The following is a 26,490-nucleotide window of genomic DNA, read 5'->3' on the forward strand; positions in this document are numbered from 1 at the left end:
GGTTCAAGTGATCTTCGTTCCGTAGCCTCCCAAGTAGCTGAGACTACAGGCACATGCCACCACACCTGGCCCATTTTTAAAAACTTTTTGTGGAGATAAGATCTCAATACATGGCCCAGGCTGGTCTCAAACTCCTGGCTTCAAGCGATCCTCCTGCCTCAGCCTCCCAAAGTGCTGGAATTATAGGCATGAGCCACTGCACCCAGCCAGGGTCCATTTTAAACAGTAAAAGTCACGGACAAAAAGCACAAAAATGCAAAAAAACAGCGCTAAAAAGATCATGATAATGGCACTATCTCCCTGTGTGCATGTGTGTGTGTGTGTGTGTGCGCACACGCATATGTGTGTGTGTTGTGCACTTTCTGGGAAGAAGGGTCTGGCTTTCATTAGATTCTCAGAGAGGCTTATCACCTTCTAAAGGCCAGGAACTGCTGATAAGCCACCCCCCTTGTTTTAAAGGCTAGAAAATCAATTCCCGAAATCTGAAATAATTTTGCAATGTCACAGACGGATACAATTTTGCAATGTCACACAGCTTGGGACAAAGCGAGGCCCCCAGGTTTCCTCACTCTATTTTATCAGAGCACTGAGAGTGGAAACCTGAAATATTCAAGCTAGCATTCTCTCTTTTCCATGTTTTCTAATTTACCACTGCATTTATAACGTGGGAAGCTAACCTCATATGATAGAATTACTCTCCATCCTCATATTTTTTCCCCAATCCATATAAATAAGAAAGAGTCAGTATAGGAGCTAGGATATTGAGATACGGTGAACAAAAAGTCACTGGGGACTGTCCTATAAATTGGAAGCGTTTGCAGCTGCTGGTAGAACATGCTTTGAAAAGTCAGGAAAGACCTTTTTCACTATAAATAGCTCCACAAAGATTTTTCATTGTCAATATGAGAGTTTTCTTTAAGGATCTTATGCAGACAATGGATAAAAATCATACTGGCAGACAATGACAATTAAGTGAAATAATGTATATGAAACAGCAAAGGCTTAATAGATTTCCATTGACTCTCCCTCTCTCTCTTTCACTAATTTCCATGGAGTTTATCATTAATCATAAAATCTATTTGTGATTAGCATTTTTCCTCCTTAAACCAAAATTACTTATTGAACCTGCTGAATGATGTTAAGAACATCTAAGGTTACATATTTCTTTAACTGAGCCAAAATTCACCAAAAACTCACCAGTTTAAGGGTACGATTTGGTTATGTTCAAGACCTTTGCAAGGTTGTACAACCATCATCTCTATTCAGTTCGAAACATTTTCATTTGATCTTAGCCAAAAGGCCTAGAAGCGATAGATCAAAACATTTTCATCACTCCAAATGGAAATCTGTCAAGCAGTTACGCTTCATCCTGCTTCCCTGCAGCAGCCCATCCCTGCAGGGAAAGCAACTGAAAATCTGCTTTCTGTCTCTGTGGATTTCTCTATCTGTACATTTCATATAAACGAAATCATGGAGGATGTGACCTTCTGTGTCTGGCTTCTTTCACCTACAGTATAATGTTTTCAAGGCTCATCTCTGTCATTGCATACATCATTACTATTTATCCTTATAGCTGAATAATATCCCATTGTATGGATGTACCACATTTTATTTATTTATTCTCACTGGTTGATGGACATTTTGATTGTTTCCATATTGTAGATTTTGTGAATCATGCTGCCATAAACATGCATGTGCAAGTATTTGTTGAATACTTATTTGTTCTATTTTCAAGCCTGACTCATCTTCTGAATTCCAGAACTGTCATCCCAACATGTTTTATATTTTTCTTTGGCCTTCCTCTGCACTTAAATATAATTCAAACTCCTTGGATATCCAATGAGTTTCTGCATTTTCAGGCTTCTGCCCCCAAAATGCGGCTGCTCCTTGTGCCTGTAATGTAATTGGCCGACAGGTCAACTGCTTTTCAAACTCTGGGTCTCTGCTCTTGCAGGTTCCTCTGCCGGAAATCATTTCAACTGGCTCTTGTCATGTTTACCTGATTCTCAGCCTTCAAAGATCAGCTCAGATATCACCTTCTTAGAGACACCTTCCTATGGGACCCACGTGGCAGGACAGTTTCTCTTCCTGATTCCTCCATTTATTTATTTTATAACTCCCATAACATCTGTGATTTTCTACATAGATTCTTTATTTACTGTCTGCCTCTCCTCAAAAGAGTGTTAGCTTCATGAAAGCAGAGATGTGGCTTTGCACCTTGCCTGGCACATAGTATATGTTCAACAAATGTTAGTGAAATAAATAATTCTCTTACGGTTACTCTAACTTCAACACTTCCATGTCTAGACTCGATAGTTTCTCTCCAAAAGTCATGTAGTTAATACCAATGGGTAGAAACCAATTGAACTGATTCCTGAAGAAATAGAGCACTCGTCAATTAGCTTTGGATGCATACGCTTGGGGTTTTGAGAGATGCAGATAGAGCATCTCAACTTGGACCCTGACTCATGAGGGTGCTTCGTGCGTAATTTAGGAGGTCCGAAATGATGATGAAGACGAGGAAGGAAAAAGTAAAGAAAGAACAACATAAGAAGGATTGAGAAGCTCCTATAATTACCTAACAAGTCTGAGAAGATCAAATTTTAATATTGTTCCCAAAGCAGTATGTTTTCCAATATGACAGATACACAGAGCGGACTCTGCCCAGTAGAACAAATCTTTACTTTAGCAGATGTACTAATTGGATCTGTTTACATGATTCCTCCTCCTCCTTCTTCTTCCTCTTCCTCTTCCTCCTCCTCCTCTTCTTCCTCCTCCTTCTTCTTTCTTGAAGACAGGGTCTTGCTCTGTCACCCAGGCTGAAGTGCAGTGGCGAGATGATAGCTCACTGCACTGTCGACCTTCTGAACAAAAGCGATCCTCCCACCTCAGTCTCCCAAATAGTTGTATATCTTTTTTTTTCATTTTCATAAAAAAAATAGAGATGAAGTCTCACTATGTTGCCCAGGCTGGTCTTGAACTCCTGGGCTCAAGCAATCCTTCCACCTCAGCCTCCCAAGTAGCTAGGACCACAGGCATGTGCCACCATACCTGGATAATTTTTTTTTTTTTTTTTTTGTAGAGATGGGGCCTTGCTATGTTGCCCAAGCTGGTCTTGAACTCCTAGGTTCAAGGGATCCTCCCACCTTGGCTTCCAAAACTATTGGGATTACAGGCATGAACCGAACCACTGTGCCTAGCCAGTTTGTGTGATTTTTATGTCTGTTTAGCATCGCAGAGTCCTGCAAACTGCAAACAGACTAGTTCTATAAGAACAAAGTCTCCTTGTCCTCATTCAAAATATCAGATTCTATGGTAGCTTCGGGAGATGTGGGGCCTGTCGTACTCACAGTTCCCTTCCCAACTTGTCTAAAAGCACAGCATTAAAGTAACAGGGTCTTTGCATCAGAGCACTTTCCTTTTTAGGATGGAAATTCCTCTTTAGATGTAACAGCCAAGTTCATCTCTGCGCCTGAACTCAGGCTTTCAGGATACACTGTATATTTTCTTCTTTTATTCATTGTGATGCTTTTGTAGCAAACAGAGTCTGTTTCATGAAAACAAATGGATAAATTAAATAATCAATTGAGTCGTCTTATTTTCCACCAAATAAACATGTAGATCGACTCTGCAGTCGCAAATATGACCATAATACGTTCTGAGCAGTAAAGAAAGAGTGCGTGAGCTGCCCCTTTTCAAACTTTTTAACCCCCAGTCTCTGCAGTGCCAACATTTTGCTGAGACAACTTTCTTTTTACTAGGTCTTTCATTCGTGCCAGTAGCAGTGGGCTTATACTGGAAGCCCAGAGAGATCACATTTGTAATAGAACTGTTTGTGCCGAAAGAGAAATTATCCTTGTCACTTAGAGCTTGCTAGAGTAGCAGTAAAACCCCCGAGATGAATTACAGATCTAATAATGAGCTTCCTCTTCCTGTCCCAGTCTGTCTGGGGAATGGGGGGAGATGACAATGTCCGCTGTGGCTACAGACATCCCTCGCATTGATAAATCTGCTTCCCCCTGCAGCTCTTTCCAACATAGCATGTCTTTAATTTATTACCCCTTTGGCTTAGCTCAGGGATCACTGAGTTCTGCCAGCTAGCATGATGTTAAATCCATGCCAAGTTTATGCGTCCAGTATTTCCAGGTGGCTTTCGAGAGGGGTCGTGGAGACAGGCAAGAAAACACACAAGGCAGCATTGTGCAAATTCAATGTCAACTCTTTACATCTGCCCCACATCCCTTTCTAATTCAAGGCCACTCAGCTGATTCCTGCAGAGACTTTCGTTCCACGGTGGCTTTCCACCATCCAGTGGTACCTCTGTAGCTGCCCTGAATCACTGCGCCATCAAAAATCTCCTTCAATCAAACCAGCCTCTGAACGCACTCGACAAGGTCCTGCATGTTGAAGCCCGCAATCTGCAAATCTGCACCATCTTTCTAAAGCTGCCTGCTGCTTACATTTTGAGAGGACGATGAGGTTAATTATCGGAGGTGGAAAATAAATATCACAGAGCAGCTGGACATGGGGGAGCTTGCAGCGTCAGCAAATCATGGACACTCACCCTGCTACCCAAAGAGAAAAGGGACCCCTGGAGACTTGAGCAAAAGGTTGAGTATTTATAAGAAATGCCTGTGTGGCACTCCGGGGCACCGGTAAATATTTCAGAGGCAGGCATATTTTCCATAACGGATGACTGTTTGGGTGGGCAGGAAGTGGAGTTGCTATGAGTAGTCAGAATAACATTCCAGGACTGTAAATGCTTAATGAGCGTGTGTGTGTGTGTGCGCGCGCACACAAACACACACACACACACACACACACACAGAAAGCACCACCTTCCTCAAAGAGAGGAAGTCCTTCATTGTTGAAGAAACCAAAATAAAATGACTTGTGGTTTTCCCCATGTCCTCTTGCGTTGTAAGTAAATACCTTCATAGAGATTCCATTTCTCCAAACCCTATTTATTCCCCATTCTTTGCAGAAAAATGCTGGTACATTTTTACCCCAGGAGGCACAGCCACCCCAGAGCCACACAGCAATGGATACTTAAGAATAAGGTAAGGTTGAGTATTTTTACTTTTATTTTTATTTTTTGAGACAGGGTCTCCATCTGTTGCCCAGGCTGAAGTGCAGTGGTGTGATCTTAGCTCACTGCATCGATCTCCTGGGTACAAGAAATACTCCCACCTCAGGCTCCCAAGTAGCTGGGACTACAGACATGCACCACCTGCCTGGCTAATCTTTTTGTATTTTTTCATAGAGATGGGGTTTTGCCATGTTACCCGGGCTGCTCTCGAACTCCTGAACTCAAGCAATCCACTAGCCTCAGCCTCCCACAGTGCTGGGATTACAGGCATGAGCCACCACACCTGGCCTCTTATTTGTAATTTTTAAACGTTTTTTTATTTTTATAGATTTAGGGGATACCAGTGCAGTTTTGTTACATGGAGAGATTGCAGAGTGCTGAAGTCTGGGCTTTTACTGTAACTATCACTCAAATAGTGTACATTGTATCCACTGGTTAATTTCTCATCCCTCACCTTCCTCTCCCCTCCCTCCTTTCCCAGTCTCCAATGTCTCTTATTCCACTGTCTATGTCCATGTCTACACAGTGTTTAGCTCCCACTTATAAGTGAGAACATGGGGTGTTTGTCTTCCTGTTTTGGAGTTGTTTCACTTAGGATAATGTCCTCCAGTTCTATCCATGTTGCTGCAAAAGTCATGATTTCATTCTTTTGGGGGGCTGTGTAATATTCCATGGTGACATGGTTTGGCTGTGTCCCCACACAAATCTCATCTTGAATTGCAGCTTCCATAATTCCCACGTGCTGTGGGAGGGACCCAGTGGGAGAAAACTGAATCATGGGGGCGGTCTCCGTCATAATGTTCACATGGTAGTGAATAAGTCTTAAGAGATCTGATTTTTTTTTAAATTATACTTTAAGTTCTAGGGTACATGTACACAACGTGCAGGTTTGATACATAGGTATACATGTGCAGGTTTGATACATAGGTATACATGTTGGTTTGCTGCACCCATCAACTCATCATTTACATTAGGTATTTCTCCTAATGCTATCCCCCCGCCAGACCCCCACTCCCCGACAGGTCCTGGTATGTGATGTTCCCCGCCCTGTGTCCAAGTGTTCTCATTGTTCAATTCCCACCTATGAGTGAGAACATGTGCTGTTTGGTTTTCTGTCCTTGTGATAGTTTGCTGAGAATGATGGTTTCCAGCTTCATCCATGTCCCTGCAAAGGACATGAACTCATTCTTTTTTATGGCTGCATAGTATTCCATGGTGTATATGTGCCACATTTTCTTAATCCAGTCTATCACTGATGGACGTTTGGGTTGGTTCCAAGTCTTTGCTGTTGTGAATAGTGCCACAATAAACATACTTGCGCATGTGTCTTTATAGTAGCATGATTTATAATCCTTTGGATATATACCCAGTAATGGGATTGCTGGGTCAAATGGTTATTCTAGTTCTAGATCTTTGAGGAATCACCACACTGTCTTCCACAATGGTTGAACTAATTTACACTCCCACCTACAGTGTAAAAGCGTTCCTATTTCTCCACATCCTCTCCAGCATCTGTTGTTTCCTGACTTTTTAATGATTACCAGTCTAACTGGCATGAGATGGTATCTCATTGTGGTTTTGATTTGCATTTCTCTGATGACCAGTGATGATGAGCATTTTTTCATGTGTCTGTTGGCTGCATAGATGTCTTCTTTTGAGAAGTGTCTGTTCATATCCTTTGCCCACTTTTTGATGGGGTTGTTTTTTTCTCGTAAATTTGTTTGAGTTCTTTGCAGATTCTGGATATTAGTCAGATGGGTAGATTGCAAAAATTTTCTCCCATTCTGTAGGTTGCCTGTTCACTCTGACAGTAGTTTCTTTTGCTGTGCCGAAGCTCTTTAGTTTAATTAGATCCCATTTGTCTATTTTGGCTTTTGTTGCCACTGCTTTTGGTATTTTAGTCTTGAAGTCCTTGCCCATGCCTATGACCTGAATGGTATTGCCTAGGTTTTCTTCTAGGGTTTTTATGGTTTTAGGTCTAACATTTAAGTCTTTAATCCATCTTGAATTAATTTTTGTATAAGGTGTAAGGAAGGGATCGAATTTCAGCTTTCTACATATGGCTAGCCAGTTTTCCCAGCACCATTTATTAAATAGGGAATCCTTTCCCCATTGCTTGTTTTTCTCAGGTTTGTCAAAGATCAGATGGTTGTAGATGTGTGGTGTTATTTCTGGGGCCTCTGTTCTGTTCCATTGGTCTATATCTCTGTTTTGGTACCAGTACCATGCTGTTTCGGTTACTGTAGCCTTGTAGTATAGTTTGAAGTCAGGTAGCGTGATGCCTCCAGCTTTGTTCTTTTTGCTTAGGATTGTCTTAGCAATGCGAGCTCTTTTTTGGTTCCATATGAACTTTAAAGTAGTTTTTTCCAATTCTGTGAAGAAAGTCATTGGTAGCTTGATGGGGGTGGCATTGAATCTATAAATGACTTTGGGCAGTATGGCCATTTTCACGATATTGATTCTTCCTATCCACGAGCATGGAATATTCTTCCATTTGTTTGTGTCCTCTTTTATTTCCTTGAGCAGTGGTTTGTAGTTCTCCTTGAAGAGGTCCTTCACATCCCTTGTAAGTTGGATTCCTAGGCATTTTATTCTCTTAGTAGCCATTGTGAATGGGAGTTCACTCGTGATTTACCTCTCTGTTTGTTAAAGGTGTATAGGAATGCTTGTGATTTTTGCAGAATTGATTTTGTATCCTGAGACTTTGACAAAAACTGGAAGCATTCCCTTTGAAAACCAGCACAAGACAAGGATGCCCTCTCTCCTATTCAACATAGTGTTGGAAGTTCTGGCCAGGGCGATCAGGCAAGAGAAAGAAATAAAGGGTATTCAGTTAGGAAATGAGGAAGTCAAATTGTCCCTGTTTGCAGATGACATGATTGTATGTTTAGAAAACCCCATTGTCTCAGCCCAAAATCTCCTTAAACTGATAAGCAACTTCAGCAAGATCTGATGGTTTTATAAGGGGTTTCACCTTTTGCTGGGTTCTCATTCTCTTCTTGTCTGCCACCATGTAAGATGTGCCCTGCTCTTCTGCCATGATTGTGAGGCCTCCCCAGCCACATGGAACTATGAGTCCATTAAAACCTCTTTTATAAATTACCCAGTCTTGGGTTTGTCTTTATCAGCAGCATGAGAACAGATTAATACACATGGTGGGTATATATACCACATTTTCTTTAACCATTCATGCGCTGATGGACACTTAGGTTGATTCCATATCTTTGCTGTTGTGAATAGTGCTACAATAAGCATATGAGTGCAGGTATCTTTTTGATAGAATGATTTGTTTTCCTTTGGGTAGATATCCAGTAAGTGGGATTGCTGGACGAGATGGTAGTTCTGATGAGCAGACTTTCTAAACCCAATAAAACCAAGTTTTTCCCAAGAAAGCAGTCCCATTGCTACAGATGGCAGGATTCCCCCCTTCCTGTGTACATGGCCCAGTTCTGGTCTTCTTTCCAAATATCTGAGAGATGGAAAGCTTTTCTCTACCCACTCAGTGATGTCGAGAGTCAAATCCCTAGGTAAAATGAGCTGCCAGTGAATTGTGTTGATGAGCATTGTAGGAATCTGCAATGGTGCAGTGGCATTAGGAGCCTGCCAAATGGGGAATGAGAAGGTTTCTTCCCAGAAGAATTTCCAATCAGCTGGGTATTGACAGGCCAGAGAATTTAGTCCCATGGATGGCTTGAGTTGCTTCATCCAAAGAAATGTTGGAGAGAAGTTCATTCTCATCTGTTGTGTAGAAGATCACTCTCCACCTCCAAGTCTCTGGTTGTCATTAAAGACCCATCAAGTCTGCTGTGTGCCTCAGAGCCAGATTCCAAAATGCCCTCAAGCTGTCTTCAAGCTTTCTGCCCACAGCTCTGTAGCCAATTTGGGGCACGTGTACCGTCCACACCCAGCAAGTGAAAATGCCAGTTAAATGGGCAGGCATCTGAATTCAATAGGCATGCATTCTCTTTCCACAGGGCAGATAAGGGATGCAGTGGAATGAATGTCTATGTCACCTTCCCCAAATTTATGTGTTTTGGAATCCCAATCTTTACTATCATGGTGCTATGATCTGAACGTCTGTGTCTTCCAAATTTCATGTGTTGAAATGTTCACCTCCAAAGTGATGGTGTTAGGAGGTGGTGCCTTTGGGAGGTAATGAGGTCATGAGGGTGGAGCCTCATGAATGGGATGAGTGCACTTATAAAAAGGGACCCAGAGAGCTCCCTTGCCCCTTCTACCATGTGAGGGCACAGCAAGAACATAGTGTCGTCTATGAACCAGGATGGGCATAGTACCATGTATGAACCAGGAAGCCGGTCCTCACCAGACACTAAATCTGCCACAACTTGATCTTGGACTTCCAGCCTCCAGAACTGGAAGGAATAAATTTATGTTGTTTATAAGCAACCCATTTTAATGTGTATTCATTATAGCAGCCTGTAAGGCTAAGACAGATGGTATTTGAAGATGGGGACTTTGAAAAACAGGTCATGAGAATGGAGCCCTCATGATGGGATTAGTGCCCTTATAATTAGAGACACAAGAGAGCTCATTCCCCACCCTCTCTCTCTCACCACCATTTGCAGACACAAGAAGGTAGCCACCTGCAAACCAAAAGGAGAGTCCTTTCCAGACCCTGGATCTGCTGGCACCCAGATCTTGGACTTCCAGCCTCCAGAACCATGAGAAATTGAAGATCATTGCTTTAGCCACTCAGTGTATGCTGTTTTATTATAGAATCCCAAGTGGACGAAGGCAGGGAGGAATATTATCCTGTTTCTCCAGTGGTTGTCATTAAAGACCCATCAAGCCTGCTGTGTGCCTCAGAGCCAGATTCCAAAATGCCCTCAAGTTGACTTCAAGTTTTCTGCCCACAGCTCTGTAGCCAATTTGGGGCATGTGTACCGTCCACACCATTCCATGCCCTGGAAGTTGGCATGGAAAACAAAAATTGCATAATCTCCCTCATACGTGGAATCTAAAAGAGTCAAACTCATAGAAATAGAGAGTAGAATGGTGGGTGCCAGAGGATGGGGGCATGCAGTGTATGTTGGTCAAAGGGTACAAAGTTTCAGTTAGACAGGAAGGATAAGTTCTGGTGATCTATTGCATAACAAGGTGAGTGTATTTGTTTGTTCTGGCATTGCTATAAAGAAGTATGTGAGACTGGGTAATTTATAAAGAAAAGAGATGTAATTGGCTCATGGTTCTGCAGGCTGTACAGGAGGCATGGCTGGGGAGGCCTCAGGAAACATACAATCATGACAGAAGATGAAGGGGAAGCAAGCATATCTTACCATGGTGATGGAGGAGAGAAAGAAGGAGTGAGTGGGGAGGTGCCACACACTTTTAAACCATCAGATCTCATGAGAACTCCCTGACTATCACAAGAGGAGCAAGAAGGAAGTCCACTCCCACGATTTAATCACCTCTCACCAGGCCCCTCCTCCAACACTGGGGATTACAATTTGACATGATATTTGGGTGGAGACACAGAGCCAAACCATATCAGTGACTGTAGTTAATAATATATCGTATATTTTTAAATTGCTCTAAAAATTGGATTTCAAATGTTCTCACCATAAAGACATGACAAATATGTGAAGTGATGATTATTTTAATTAGCCTGATTTGTTAATGCCACAATGTATAAATGTATAAAAATCACGTTTTAACCCATAAATACATGTAATTGTTATTTGTCAATTAAAAATAAAAATAAATTGAAAACTAAAAATAGTAAAGGGAGTTCCCTCCATGAAGGATCAATGAGTACATGCCATAGATTTAATTTTGACAGCAAGAAACAAGAAGGTTGCAACAGTCCAAACATTGTGTGATAAATGGTTGCTCTTAAAAATATTTTTATAGTTTGCCTCAATAAGCTAAGACATAAGTTATAATCTATTAGGTAGGAGTATATTCATTCAGTGGCTTACTGTTATACTCATAAACAGCTTCATCCTACTTACCCAAGGTTAGTTTTCATGAAGACTGCTCATCTGAATAAATTTGGTTGCAAATACTAATTATTGAAATTAATGGATACCTACTGTGGATGTCTATTGTTCTAAGTATTCAACACATATTCAAGTGGGTTTCATCAATGACTAAAGCAAGGCTCTATTAACCTATTTACAACCAAGATGGCAGCCCACTGTGAGGCTCATGATGGTGGCCCACTGTGAGACTTCTCTCCCCAGCCTCTGGTAACCATCATTCTACACTGTATCTCCGTGAGATCCACTTTTTTGAGTTCCCACATAGGAGTGAGAATATGCACTGTCTTCCAGTGGCTGGCTTACTTCACTTAACATCATGACCTCCAGTTTCATCCACGTTTGAACAGTTTTAATCAACATGAAATTCACAAGAAAGCAAAACAGTGGAAACAGAGGACTGCAGTCAATTGCCTTGATCAGAACCTGATAAAGAGCTAGTCACCACTTTGGAAAACACCATCTATGGAAATCCTCCTGCTGCTATTTGAGTTGCCAACACAACACACCAGTGTTGGCAGTTCTGGTATCTATCTCAATGATTACATCTAGAGTAAACCTGTGGGTCTTTTGTTCCATCCCTACCTTATCATTTACCTATTAAAATGCCATGGTGTTTTAAAATAAGAGTTGCTTTCCTGTTACATTTCTGTTTTACATTGCAGTTACAGCCTCAAATACATGTTGGAAAATTATTTGTGCAGGTGTGTTCATTATCAGTGGTTTTCATTACATTTTTGTAAAAGGAATGCTATAAAACATTCACCATGAAAGAGAGTCCAAGTCTGAGAAAATGATCCTTGGAGGCATTAACCTATTTACAACCAAGATGGCGGCCCACTGTGAGACTCATGAGACTCAAAGTGGGCTGCTATCTTGGTTGTAAATAGGTTAATGGAGCCTTGCTTTAGTCACTGATGCAACTCCCTTGACTCTGATTTACAGGTGTATGTTGTTATTTGCAGCTTGCTGAATGGGAAGACATACAGAGGTTTAGAAAGTAGTCTGTAGATTACTACCTCTTCTTTATATAGTTATAGCTTGCCCAAGTTATATTCTGATACCATTCTTTCAATTTTCTTAGATCTTCTCTTTCGTTCTTTTTAAAATTTTATTATTATTATTATTATTATTATTATTTTAGAGACAGGATCTTGCTCTGTTCCTCTGGCTGGAGAGCAGTTGTGCAATCATGGCTCACTACAGCCTCAAACTCCTGGGCTCAAGTCATCCTCCTGCCTCAGCCTCCCAAGTAGCTGGGACTAGAGGCACATGCCATCACACCTAGCTAAATTTTTTAGTTTTTTTGTAGACACAGGGTTGCACTATGTTGCCCAGGCTAGCCTCAAACTCCTGGCCTCATGCAATCCTTCCACCTTAGCCTCCCAAAGTGCTAGGATTTATAGGCATGAGCCACTGTGTTCAGTCTTAGATTTTCTTAAAGCCTGGAAATGTTTGATGTCTGTGTCTTATATTGTAATGTTTCAATTTTTTTAAGTCCCTGTGTGGATTTAATCTGCAACCCCACCATAATATGTTAAATCTTCACAGTGTCCTCATAAACTGGCTGCTCCTTTCTGAATTCCACCCATTTAGTCAGCTGAAACAGAAAGTTTTGGTATATATAAAGAAAAAAAGGCAGGTTGGTCCAGGAATGACTCACAGTCTTGTTTGCTAATTAGGTCATGATCTGAATGAGATTTGATGAGAGAGATTGCAGTCCTAACCAGTGGTTCTCAATGTCGAGGGAGCATTAGAAGCTTATGGAGGGCTTGTCAAAACACAGAATGCTAGGTCCCACTCCTTCTCATTTGGTGGGTCTAGGGAAGGATTCTAGAATTTGCATTTCTAACAAATTCCCAGGTGATGAGGCTGGTCCAGGTACCACACTTTGAGAACCACTGGGAAGACTGAAGAAAGTAACATGGGAGTTTTTCTAAGACATTTTATTTGTAGCCAATGAAGAAATCTTATAGCCTTCTCCCTTTTGAAACTTTGTGTGCAGGCAAGCAGGACCTGAAAGACTTACCCAACAACAGCTGTCTTGGACTATGTGTTATAGGACCACTGAGTCTGTATGCCCACTGTGCAGTAACAAACCAATACACTGAGACAGCAGGGTTTGCAGCAGAGAAAGAGCTTAATTATTGCAGCACACTGAGTGAGAAAACACTGACTCCACTCTCCCTGTGGAGTCCTGAGCTGTAGTTTTTAAAGGGATTGTAGAGGATAAGGGGCTGGAAAATTGGGGTCATTGACTGCTTTGGGTAAGGAGGATGAAGTCATCAGGATATGGAAACTGCATTCTTTGGTGAGTTAGCTTCTTGTGGTGTCCCTCAGACCACCTGGCATCAGTAGTTTCATCAGTATGCAGGACCTGAAAGAATATCTCAAAGGGAAAACTTGTTTCATAATGTTGAAGTTGTTATCTGGAAAGCAGTTAAGGGAACTCTAATCTAGGGTCTATGTGATTCTAGGACAAGAGGCACCAAACAACTATGACAAAGCAGGACAGGGAGCAAGCTGACCTCAGGATGAGTGTTGAGTGTGCTGTGAGCTTGGTTTATTTTCATTTCTCCCCTTTGTTTTTCCCCTGCTAAATTTTATGAAGTTTATAGGGATGATTTCACATGTGTGTTGATAGTTCAAGATGTAGCTCTGCCCTACTATGAAAAGTGCAGAAATCTTTCTCACAAAGATCATAGAATGAGTAAAAGTTTGGAAAAGTAGTTTCAAGGGAAGTTATCTTTCAAGAATAAAACTAGGTGGTCAGCAAGACAAGACCATATAACAGGTCCATATAACCACATGTGGGCTAAAGAACATGATATATTACCTGTTCTTGGTTCTTGTATCACCAGGACATAATTTAGGGACCAAGCTTTAGAAAACTTAGCACAAAAATTCATGGAGGGAGGAAGGGAGTAATATATTAACAAATTGGAAATAAACTGAAATTTTATCTTTCAGAGAGATGTGCAGAAATGATGGATTCCAGGGTAGAGACCAGATATGGCCAACAATTTGGGAGTGAACGCATGAAGAGAACGCATTAGTTAATTATGAGAAAATTGCTATTAATTGCACACAGAATGCTGAGCTAAAATGATGGTAACCTGTGTTTAAAATGTATAAAAATTAGTGTGCAGGCACTGATTTGAAGCATGCTAAATGAAACTTTCCTTCCCTACAACTTGGCCTGAGATCCCACCTTGCTTGATTTTTGTTTCCCCCCTCCCCCACCCCGGATTGTTCCACCAACATTCCTACAGGTTTCTTGGGAGCCCTTCCTCTCAGGGTCTACTTCTGAGGAATCAGGCATAAATTACATGGACATAACAAGGCTTACAAATAAAATGAGAGGGAGTCGGAGTATTTTAAAAAAATATAATTGTATTTTTAATTCTTTTAAAGAATGAAATTTAAAACTGATGAAAATTGGGTTTTGCTTTTTCTTTTAAGATGGATGTATTGAATATCCAGATTCCTGTTTTTCTCTGGGAATTTTACCCATGGGAGGCATCTAATGCTGGCCATGCACCAGCAAGAACTGCACATTTATTCTAATTTTAGTCCAGGATCTGCAGAAGCACAAGCCTTGCCATGGTGCTTCCTCAGAGGATGTCAACTGAATAAACAGAAAAGTTTGACTCAACATTGCAACTTTCCACTGTACAAAGCATTTTTCACTCCACCGTGGCTCCAATAGCAGGAGAAAGAACTGATACTCAATTCAAGAACCTTGCTCTTTCTTTTGTCCAGCCACATGGCCCATTGATGGAGGGAGCCAGGCACCCAAAGTTCTGCTTATACAGAAGGAACAGACAAAGAAGTTTTAGAGACCTAAAGAGGAGAGTCTTCATACCCATACTTCTTAGGAAATAATTAATGTTTCCCCTTTGTCTCAGCAAAGGAGATAACATTATACTTTTTTTTAAGAAAGGAAATATTTTGGATTTAACAAAATTTAGTTTTTCATAGTTTAGCTTGATTAGTGCATATTTTTTAATAGACTTTATTTTCTAGAGCAGTTTTAAGTTCATAGCAAAACTGAACACGAGGTACAGAGAGTTCCCCAGACCTCCTGTCCCTATAAATGTATAGCCTTCCTCAACATCAATTTATCAACAGTGGAATATTATTCAGTGCTAAAAATAAATGAACTATTGAGCCATGAAAAGTTATGTATCTTTGTTGTACCAGTATCTATATCTATCTTGAAACATATGAAACATATCTAGAAATATGTTGAAGTTATATATATAATATTAGAATGGAATATATATTGGAATAAAATATTTTCTATATATTTATGTATAAATATATAAAATATATGCATATAAATGTTTACATAAATATATATTTACATATAATATATAAATTTATATAAATATATAATATAAATATCATATATAACCTATATTTATATATTTTGTATAATATATTTACTTACTAAATATGAATATCATATAAATATATATATATAACCTATATTTGCCTAATGGAATACATGAATATAGGTTTAAAAAGTTTGTTATGAGTATCTGCTATGGTTTGAATGTGTCTCCTAAAAAGCATGTGTTGGAAACTTAATTCTTAATACAACAGTGTTGGGAGGTGGAGTCTTTTGGGAGGTGTTTAGGTGATGAGAACCCCACTCTCATGAATGGATTATAAAAGGCTTTGAGGTTGTGAGTTTGATCTCTTGTTCTCTCTCACCATGTGATGCCTTCCCCATGTGAGGAGACAGCAAGAAGGCCCTCACCAGATGCAGCCCCTTGATTTTGGACTTCCCAGACTCCAGAACCATGACTGAAATAAATTTCTGTTCATTTTCAATTATCCAGTCTGTGGTATTCTGTTATAGCAGCACAGAACAGACAAAAATGTTATCTCTTGGTTGACATACCCCTTAATCATGGTTCTCCTCTTTTCCAGCCAGGCAAAATGACACTTTCAGCCATGAAGAAATGTTCCCTATCTTTCCATTTTCTCAATTCAAGGACCTCATTTTTCCTGCTGATTATTCTAGCAGATTTTCAATGCCCTCTCAGCAAAAGCAATACATTTTGTGGCCCTATATTTTGCAGAAATCACCTCATAAATTGTTCAATGCACAATTAAACAAAAACTTTATTTCTGCATTGCTCAATATATATATGTATATATTGAGCCAGTTAAAATTGTGCAGAGTACATTGTCTGGAAGGCCATCATGTTGTTGCTTTTCATTATGACTGACATGCCAGGAACCACACCAGAAATCCTAAAGGTGATAATAATTATCATTCACTATGCAACAAACCCAAAACATCGTTGAGATTTGTTGTTTACAGGCAAGAGTGCAAAACTCAGCTTCATCTCTTCCTAGAAGTGCCACATAAAACTAGTTCTCTTCTCTCCCTCAACTTGGGCTTGAGGCCATGTAGTGCATGCACACCTCTGGGGATTTCTGAAAGACTGTAGACTTCAGTGCAAAACGCCCAGCCCAGTGCCTAGCTCAAGATACTCAGTCAAGAGTTATTAATATTGTAAGTAATGTTAAGGAAAATATCAGAAAATACACATTAAAATATGGTTATTAAGGAATATTCCAGAATGGAGCCACTTTATTTGACCCAACAGAGACATGGCATGTTTAGAAGCCTTCTGTTTGCATGAACTATTGGGAAAGCAGCTACAAGTTGATGTTAGATCCTGGTTAAATGCTGAAGTACATATACTAATTCTCCTGTTTCTGTGTCAGACTCTCTGCAGGAGGATCAAGGAGTAATAAAAAGAGCAGAATATCTGCAGCTGCCAAGACCTCAGCTCTAATTCTAGATTTGCAGCCCATGGCTGCACAATAGGCACAAGAATGAACCAACGTCACCACCAAGGAAAGTGGCACAGCTGAGCTGCACCCACGTCTGACTCCAAGGGACCAGCTATTGACAGCTATTCACCATTTGGTTTCTGTGTGTCCCAGTCCGCATGTGGAAAATGGGCAAATATTATCTGCTTCATCAGGTATTCCTGGGAACCTAGAGGAAGCACTAGCCAATATCATTCACTTAGCATACCAGAGTTATCTTTCCATTTTCTTAATTCAAGAACCTTGCTCTTTTTGCCAATTATCTTAGTAGTTTTTCAGTGACCTCTCAGTAAAAGCAATGTATTTTGTAGCCTTGTCTTTCACAGAAATCGCCTTATAAATTGTTTGATATACAATTAAACAAAAACTTTATTTCTGCATTGCTCAAAGAATATATATTTCATTTGTTATAAACTATTATAGCATTCAGCTAAGTCTCATACATTTATTTATTTATTTTTATTTACTTTTTCTTTCCAACTTCTATTTTATGTTCAGAGAGTTCATGTACAGGTTTGTTAAATGGATAAATTGCACGTCACGGGTGTTTGGTGTACAGATTATTTCATCACCCAGGTAATAAGTGTAGTATCCCACAGGTAGTTTTTTGATCCCCACCCTCCACCCTCAAGTAGGCGTTGGTGTATATTGTTCTCACCTTTGTGTCCATGTGTACTCAATGCTTAGCTCCCACTGATAAGTGAGAACTTGTGGTATTTTGTTTTCTGTTCCGTTCCTCTGTTAATTCGCTTAGAATAATGGCTTCCAGCTCCATCCATGTAGCCACAAAGAACATAATCTCATTCTTTTTATGGCTTCATAGTATTCCATGGTGTATATGCACCACATTTTCTTTATTCAGTCTGCTCTTAATAGGCATCTAAGTTGATTCCTTACCTTTGCTATTGTGAATAGTGCTGCCATGAACATACATGTGCATGTGTCTTTATGGTAGAACAATGTATATTCCTTCGAGCATATACTGAGTAATGGGATTGATGGGTCAAATTGTAGTTCTGTTTTTGTTTTTTGAGAAATCTCCAAACTGCTTTCCACAGTAGCTGGGCTAATTTACATTTCCACTAACCGTGTATAAGTGTTCCCTTTTCTCTGCAATCTTGGGAGCATCTGTTGTTTTTGACTTTTTAATCATAGCCATTCTGACTGGTGTGAGATGGTATCTCATTGTGATTTTAATTTGCATTTCTCTGATGATTAGTAATATGAAGTATTTTTTCATGTTTGTTGGCTGTGTGTTATGTCTTTTTTTTAGATGTGTCTGTTCATATCCTTTGCCCATTTTTTCTTTTTTCTTTTTTTTCTTTTTCTTTCGGAAACAGTATCTTGCTCTGTTACCCAGTCTGGAGTGCAGAGGCATGATATTAGCTCACTGGAACCTCTGCCTCCCGGATTCAAGCAATTCTCCTGCCTTAGCCTCCCATGTAGCTGGGATTACAGGCATGTGTCACCATGCCCGGCTAATTTTTGTATTTTTAATAGAGACAGGGTCTCGCCATGTTGGCCAGGCTGGTCTCAAACTGCTGGCCTCAAGTGATCTGCCTGCCTCAGCCTCCCAAAGTGCTGGGATTACAGGCATGAGCCACTGTGCCTGGCTGTTTGCCCATTTTTTAATGTTGTTGTCCAACATTTCTTTGACATCAACACTGTACACTGCAACAATATTGGTAAGTGTTTATATATATTATTTTGATTATTTTTTGCCTTAATAATGCTCTATTTTCACTTCCATCATAGGATTCCCTTCTGTCTCTCTGAATGTTTTCTTATCTAGGCTTCATCTGGTCCTGTGTTGTTGCATGACTTTTGTTAAATCTTTTAGTATCCTTGGTCTACGTGGCTTCCGTTATTACACATCTTCTAATAAAATGAGAAAATTATAATGAAGGGTTTTTCAAATCTTATGGCAGTACTTCTTGTTCTGCCTGACCTTCCTTTGTGCTCCCATGGTTACAGTTACCGAAAAATAAAATAAAAAATCTGATGGACTGCAACGGCATACAAGTATATAATTCATCTCGACCTCTTACTTTACTAGTGCACTTACTAGAGATTTCAGCTCCAGCGTGATTCATTCTATAGGCATGTGGAAAGAGCTTTAAACAGATTTGGGAGACGTGCAAGCTTTTGTGAGCTCCACCCTTAACACTGAAGCCATGCACCAGGCTTGAACGAGCCCAGCGTGCTTTATTTATCCTGGCAAATTAACTGGCAGTGGGCGGTTGTTTTGTGGGCATAAGGCTGCACCAAGATCAATTAAACTTTTCAACTAATGAGAATTTCCTTCATCTCATTGAACGTATACCATTTGTGATGATGAAAACTGAACGCATTGAGTCTCCCCTCTCTTGCAAAGCAAACGTGATTTTCTTTAACCCTTCCTAATTTTTCTCATGCTGATTTTGTGGCTGACAGCGGGAGGAGCAGAGTCTGAGTCATGTCCATGGACTCAGCAAAAGCTGCACCCTGAGGTTGTCTCCATCTCTTTGTGAGTCTTTGTCGTGAATACCCGCAGGGAGCCATGATTTCTGGGCTTTCCTTGCAGTGGGCTGTGGTGCCCCCAATTCCTGCTGGATGACCCCATGGGCCATGAATCACAGTGGGGTCTCAGCAGTAAAGTGTGCAGTTCTGCAGACCAGCTGGGACTGTTCCTCCAGCCTGTGGTTCTCTAAGCTGATTTGAGTGCACTTTTTGACAAAGGCAGATTTTCTTGTTTGAAGCTGCATTGCCTCAGTTGGGGCTAATTAAGGAAGGTTTTATAGGAAGCTAATAAACCTTTCAGCAATCTGCAATCAGTTCACACTTGGGATTATAATAATTGGATCTCAAAACCCAAATAAAAATTCCCAGTGTACTTCCTTCAACACTTTGCTCTGTGTCTCCAAATCCTTTTTGTACCTGGCTACAGTTTCATTTTTGTCCTCGTAGTCTAAGCTTTCTTCTCTTTGTGTCTTTGGCTTCAAACATACTAATAAATATTGAACAGTCAAAGAAACTGAACTTTAAAATAATGGAAAAGAAAAAACCTCTTAATGTGATTGTTTCTGGATCTGGTGATATTGAATGGATATCTGTCTTTTGTTATTTTTAATTATTTGCATGATACCCTCAATTCATTATCTAGAAAAACAGTCCCCCTTTCAATCTCCCCACCCTGGTTGAATGAGACATGTTACTCATAGTCACTCAGGTTCAAACATTTTTTTGAAACTTATATTTCCTTTTTTACATGCAGACAATCACCAAACTCTAGAGAAGCTCGCTTATATTTTGCAACTATTTTTCCTAATTTCTGTTTTCTCTAGAACCACTTTATATCAAACTTTCATTAATCCTTGTCTAAATCATGATAATCACCTCCTAACTAATTTTGACCAGGTGGTCAATTAATTTTGCCTAATGGAAATCAATCCAACGCAATCTCCTATTAATTTTCCTGAAATTTCTCACTGATCTGACAATCACAGCCTAACTAATTTTTACGAGGAAGCCAATTAATTTTTTCTAATGCAAATCAACCTAAGTCGCCATGCCTCTTTTAATGTTGTTTAAATTCCTTACTGATTACATACTCCAAAGTATCTCGCTAAACCAAACAAAAACCCCACAACTGTTCCATATTGACTATCCAATTCATTCCAATATGGAACATGCTTTAAAATGCAGTACAGGGGCTGGGAACAGTGGCTGACAGCTATAATGCCAGCGCTTTGGGAAGCCAAGGTGGGAGAATCTCTTGAGGCTAGGAGTTTGATACCAGTCTGGGCAACATAGTAAAACCCTGTATCTACAAAAAATTTAAAAAGTTAGCCAAGCATGGTGGTGTGCACCTGTAGTCCCAACTACTTGGGAGGCTGAGATTGGAGGATCACTAGAGCCAAGGAGGTCAAGGATGCAGTGAGCTATGATCACGCCACTGAACTCCAGCCTGAGTGAGAGCGAGAGTCTGTCTCTAAAAATAAATAAGTAAAATAAAAGAGTAAATAAAATGCAGCACAAGATGTCCGCATTTTCTTCCACCCCAAACCCCATACAACCCATCTTTAAGTCAAACTGAACCACTCATTCTTTCCCAAAATCACCCTAAAGAACCACATCCCTGGGTCTGGCTCAAGCTGACAATTCTCTGCTAAAGGGGCTTGTACAAATCATAGCCATCCTTGACTGACTTTTCTTCTAAGACCTCTTTTCTAACTCAAATTTATTCCCTTTATAGTTCCCTCATCTACCTCTGCTAATGAGCGTATAGGAGGTCATCTAGCCTGTCAACACTCACTGAGGCGTCTGTCTCATTTCTTCCATCAAATGGTGAATCATGTTCAATGGTAGGTATTCAGTCAATATGGAAAGTGTAAATGACTGAAGCTAAAATATATGGAACAACACTGAATTATCACATTCCTTTTTGTTCTAACTGTCATGCAAGGTCAACTATACTTGGAATTCTGTCACTAAGAATTAAAGTTTGAGTTCAATTAAAAAACAACTCATTCATAAACATGTTGTCCTGATATTTCATCAGCTATCTTAACAGCAAATACAATAGAAAAATGGTGCTTCTATTGCATAAAGGTAACATAAATAATGCTTGGTAAAGTAAACCCTGTTGGCACCTTGAGTTATTGACAAACTCAAAGCAAAAAAGGCAGACGTGGAGGGGGGAAAATTCCAAGAATCTACTTAAATATGTATGTAGAATTTGGGTGGGAAGTTAGAGAATATGAATTACTCCAAGTTATACTTTTATTTCATTTCTTTTCAAACCATGTGAAATTCATTAATTTTTTTAACTTGTATTTTAGGTTTGAGGGTACATGTGAAGGTTTATTGCAATAGTAAACTTGTGTCAGGGGTACATGTTGTGCAGATTATTTCATTACTCACATATTAAACCCAGTACCCAAGAGTTATCTTTTCTGCTCCTCTCCCTCCCTCCCTCCCTCCCTCTCTCATCTCCTTCCTCCTACCCTCCCTGCTCAAGTATACCCCAGTGTCTGTTGTTTCCTTCTTTGTGTTCATAATTTCTTATCATTTACCTCCCATTTATAAGTGAGAACATGCAGTATTTGGTTTTCTGTTCCTGTGTTAGTTTGCTAAGGATAATGGCCTCCAGCTCCATCCATGTTCCTGCAAAAGACATGATCTCATTCTTTTTTATGGCTGCATAGTAAGCAGAAATTCCCTTTGACCCAGCAATCCCATTACTGGGTATATACCCAGAGGAATATAAATCATTCTTACATAAAAACACATGCATGTGAATGTTCACTGCAGCACTATTTACAATGGCAAAGTCATGGAATCAACCTAAATGCCCATCAATGACAGATTGGATAAAGCAAATGTGGTCCACATACACAATGGAATTCATTCTTTTTATTTTCTGGGGAGCAGTCTGCCACACAGAGAGAATTATGTATCTGAACACCAAACGGCCAGACTTGGGGGTCACTTTATTTGTGAGAAAGCAAACCTGGGAAGTCTTGAAATGGCAAACCTTTCAGAAGAGATGGCAGAGACTCTCCTACACATTCTACTCTCAATGCTCTATCTTGTTCTTTCCATCCCAGATCTCCCTCCTGTCAGTCTTTTACTACTCAATCCTGAGGCCTGGACGTACCCACAGAAGTGAGTTCTATTGATTGCGGTAAGCTGTTAAAATAAAATACGCTTTCCCTGAATGTGATGCAGGTAAATCCAGTTAGGAAACAACTGTTTATGTATTCATGGGATGGACCAAGAGTCTTGCAAAGTGGCCTGGTCAAAGTCGACACATCATTTCCTTGGGGAAATCTTGCATCAGATTTCACCACACATCTGTTTTATAAACTCTGACAGCATCTGACATTTATAGTACTGATCATAACTGTTTTATCAATTGGTTATTGGGATAATTATTCATTGAAACTTTGCCTTAATTACTGAAATTTTTATTAAACTCTTTTTACCTTGTTTGGCATATAGAATATGCCCCTTATTAAATAAAGGCATGGATGAGATTATCTATATAATAGGTGGTGTGCTAAGCAAACCATCTCTCAAAATACACACACACACTTGTTAGTGGTGTTTGCCAATTCCCGTGGTGTAAATTCTCCCACTACGGTTCATTTCAAGCTACATACAGTTGGACAGATGGCTCACACAATTCCTGGATGTTTCATGGTTAGCTCCTAAAAGTCAGAATGAGCCCATTCCAGAGCATCGCTCATGCATAAAGGTGTGAGGATGCCTTTGCTCAATTTCAACAACCTTTCTCAAAAACAGAGTACACTTAGTAATCTAGACTTGGGAAGATTCTTCTTAAATGTGATAGACATTTTCTTTTGGCTACGGGGTGCATATTTTCTTGAACAGAGAAGTCCTTTTTTAGACAATCTGATAAAATCAGAACCAGAGTTCTGAGCATTACCTACAAAAGGCTGTCCTAGGAACATTTTTCTTCTCTAAAAATCAGAAACATTGCCAACCACAGCTTTGGAAAGTGGCCAGTAAAATAAAACAAGAAAAAGAAGCCAGAGATATAACTATGGGAAGAGAGGGAAAGCTATATTTTTCCACAGGCAATATGACCAATTAAGTAGCTCAGCTGAAAATGATGCAAATAAACAAGACCTTCCCAAGAAAGTTTAGCAAAAATGTTCAAGGCTTCTACAAATATGCTGAAAACCTGGAAATATATATGTCCTTGCATGGGAAAACACAATGTTATAAATAATACATACTAAAAATTTGATTCATCTTTTAAAAGAAATCTAATTAAAATCTCAATGACTTTTGGTGATAAATATTTAGTAAATGAAATTTATCTAAAGACAAAAATTAGTAAGAACACATATAACAATATGGAAAATATAAGAAAGCATGGGTTTTCATATTAAAATATGTTGTAAGACACCCTACAATAAAACAGAGAACAGAAACTCACATGGGTATTTAATGTGAGTGACGTTTATGGTCACTGAGGAAATAATAAATTACTTAATACATGATGCTATATGGTTTGGCTGTGTCCCCACCCAGATCTCATCTTGAATTGCAGTTCCCATAATTTCCACATATCATGGGAGGGCCCCGGTGGGAGGTAATTGAATCATTGAGGGTGATAGTCTTATAAGGAGTTTTTACCCCTTTGCTTGGCTCTCATTCTCTTTCCTCCCGCCCTGTGAAGATGTGCCTTCCACCATGATTGTAAATTTCCTGAGGCCTCCCCAGCCATGTGGAACTGTGAGTCAATTAAACCTCCTTTCTTTATAAATTATCCAGTCTTGGGTATTTCTTCATAGCAGCATGAGAACAAACTAATACATGATGTTAGAAAAATTGGTTTAATATTCAGGTAAAACAAATTTAGATCTTGATTTCACACCATATAGTCAAGTGAGTTCCAAATGCTTTAAGTTTTTATATATATATATACTTATATATATATATTTATATATATACACATATATTTATATATATATACACATATATATATACATATATATATACTTATATATATTTTAGAGGCAAGGTCTTGCTTTATCGCCCATGCTAGAGTGCAGTGGCACAATCATAACTCAATGCAGCCTCGAACTTCTGGACTCAAGCAATCCTCCTGCCTCTGTTTCCCAAGTAGCAGGGACTACAGGCATGTGCCACCACACCCACCTAATTTTTTAGAAAAGCTTTTGTAGAGACGGTTTCACTGTATTGTTCAGGCTGGTCTGAACTCTTGGCCTCAAGCAATCCTCCCACCTTAGCCTCCCAAACTGCTAGGATTACAGGTGTGAGCCACTGCACCTGGCCAAATTCTAATATTTAAAGATGAAAAATATTATAAAAGTATGTGAGCAATATCTTATGTCAGAAAGAAGAGTGACCTATTAAACACAAAGAAGAGTGAATAACAAAGGAAAAAATGAAAGATACAGCTACAAATAATTTAACACTACTGTACCTTCCAAAAATGCAGTTCCATAAACAAAATAGAAAGAAAAATGGTAACTGTGAACAAAGTATTTTTTTGTATTTAGAGCAATATTAATGCCTTCTTATGTATTTGCTATATTTAAGGCTCCCTATGTAGATTAATTCTTACTGCTCAGCAAACCAAGGCTGAGCAGCTCAGTAGATAAAGGATACAAAATTACAGCCAGACAGGAAGAATAAGTTATAGTGTTCTATATCCTTGTAGGGTGACTATAGTAACACAAATATATTGTATAGTTTCCAATAGCTAGAAAGAGGGAACTGAATGTTCCGCACACAAAGAAATGATATATGTTTGAGATGATGAATATGCTAATTACCCTAATGTGATCAGTATTCATCATATGTATCAAAACATCACTACGTACCCCCTAAATTATCCTATGTCAGTTAAAACTTTAAAAAAGAAATGTAAGGACAAAACAAAAAATAAAATTCTTCCAAGAGATGGCCAAATTAGGTAGTTTGGCAAAGAAGAAGGGGGTTGGGAGGAGGAGGAGTAAAAAGAGGAGGGGGAGAAGGAAAGAAGAAGAAAGGAAGAAGAAGGAAGAAGAAGGAGGAGGAGGAAGAGGAGGAGGAGGTCATTGAGACAGGTGATTTTGCAAAAGGTGGGGTGTGTCTCAGTGCTGGTGTGCATAAAGGAAGTTGAGGCGAAGTAGGGATGTTGATGGCTCAACTCAGCATAGTGATTGGAACTTGGAGGTTTACTGCTACCATTTGGGGCAATGAGAGGTTGGAGTAAGATCGCATCTAAAGATTCAATCTAAGATTTCATCTTGTAATAAAAGTAAGGAGATAGAGCGAAGTCTACAGAGACACAAGCTAGAACAGCAGTTCTCAATCTTGGCAGAACATTAGAATCGCCAGGGAGTTTGCACAAATACCAACACCCAAACAAAAAATAACCAAGATTTCTTTTTAATTACTATTTGTGCTCCTGCAAGAAGAGGAAGAGGAGGAGGAGGCAGGAGGAGGAGAATGAGGAGAGTGAAGAGGAAAGAGAAGAGGAGAGGGAGGAGACAGGAAGAGCATACCGCTTTGTGGCTATCAAATTACAAGTTGTTAAAATGATAGTAATTCTTGGGAAGCGTGGTGGTAAAATGTGCACTCTCATAGGCTGGCATGGTGACAATATAAATTGGAAAAATCTCTTTGAAAGGCATTTTGGAAATGTTTTGCAAGAGCCTTAAATATGCTCATTCACTTCACTGTGGCCATTCCATATCTCAGAATTTCAGAGACTATGGGGATTCTTTGCAGAGGTGGGCAAAGTTGTGAAACAGTCTAGATGTCCCCCAAGATAGGATTAAATACTGAGTGACACATGTATACATCCCTAGGATGAGGCTGACTGATGTTGAGCTATGCAAATCAAACATTGGGGTTTTGGGGGCCGGAGGTGAACTTTAAACCACATGATCTGATTTATAATCCAAACTGCAATTACATAGTGTGCATACACACTAACCAAAATCTGGGCATGTTCAGAATACTCATCTTTGAGGAATAAGATTGCAAATAATTTTTATTTATTCATTATTTTCTATTCAAATATAT

The 26,490-nt window shown here is 39.6% G+C and overlaps 1 long non-coding RNA gene across 1 annotated transcript; it reads left to right on the forward strand.

Annotated features, from left to right (window-relative positions):
* Positions 1 to 2,774: 2,774 nt before the first annotated feature.
* On the forward strand, positions 2,775 to 17,333 carry LOC100994546 (uncharacterized). Its single transcript, XR_612646.5, has 3 exons — positions 2,775 to 4,610; positions 4,985 to 5,060; positions 16,834 to 17,333. It is a non-coding gene; the product is annotated as an uncharacterized LOC100994546 (long non-coding RNA).
* The last annotated feature ends 9,157 nt before the right edge of the window (positions 17,334 to 26,490 follow it).

Source organism: Pan paniscus, chromosome X (assembly GCF_029289425.2).
Source record: "Pan paniscus chromosome X, NHGRI_mPanPan1-v2.0_pri, whole genome shotgun sequence".
In the NCBI taxonomy this organism is placed as follows: domain Eukaryota; kingdom Metazoa; phylum Chordata; class Mammalia; order Primates; family Hominidae; genus Pan; species Pan paniscus.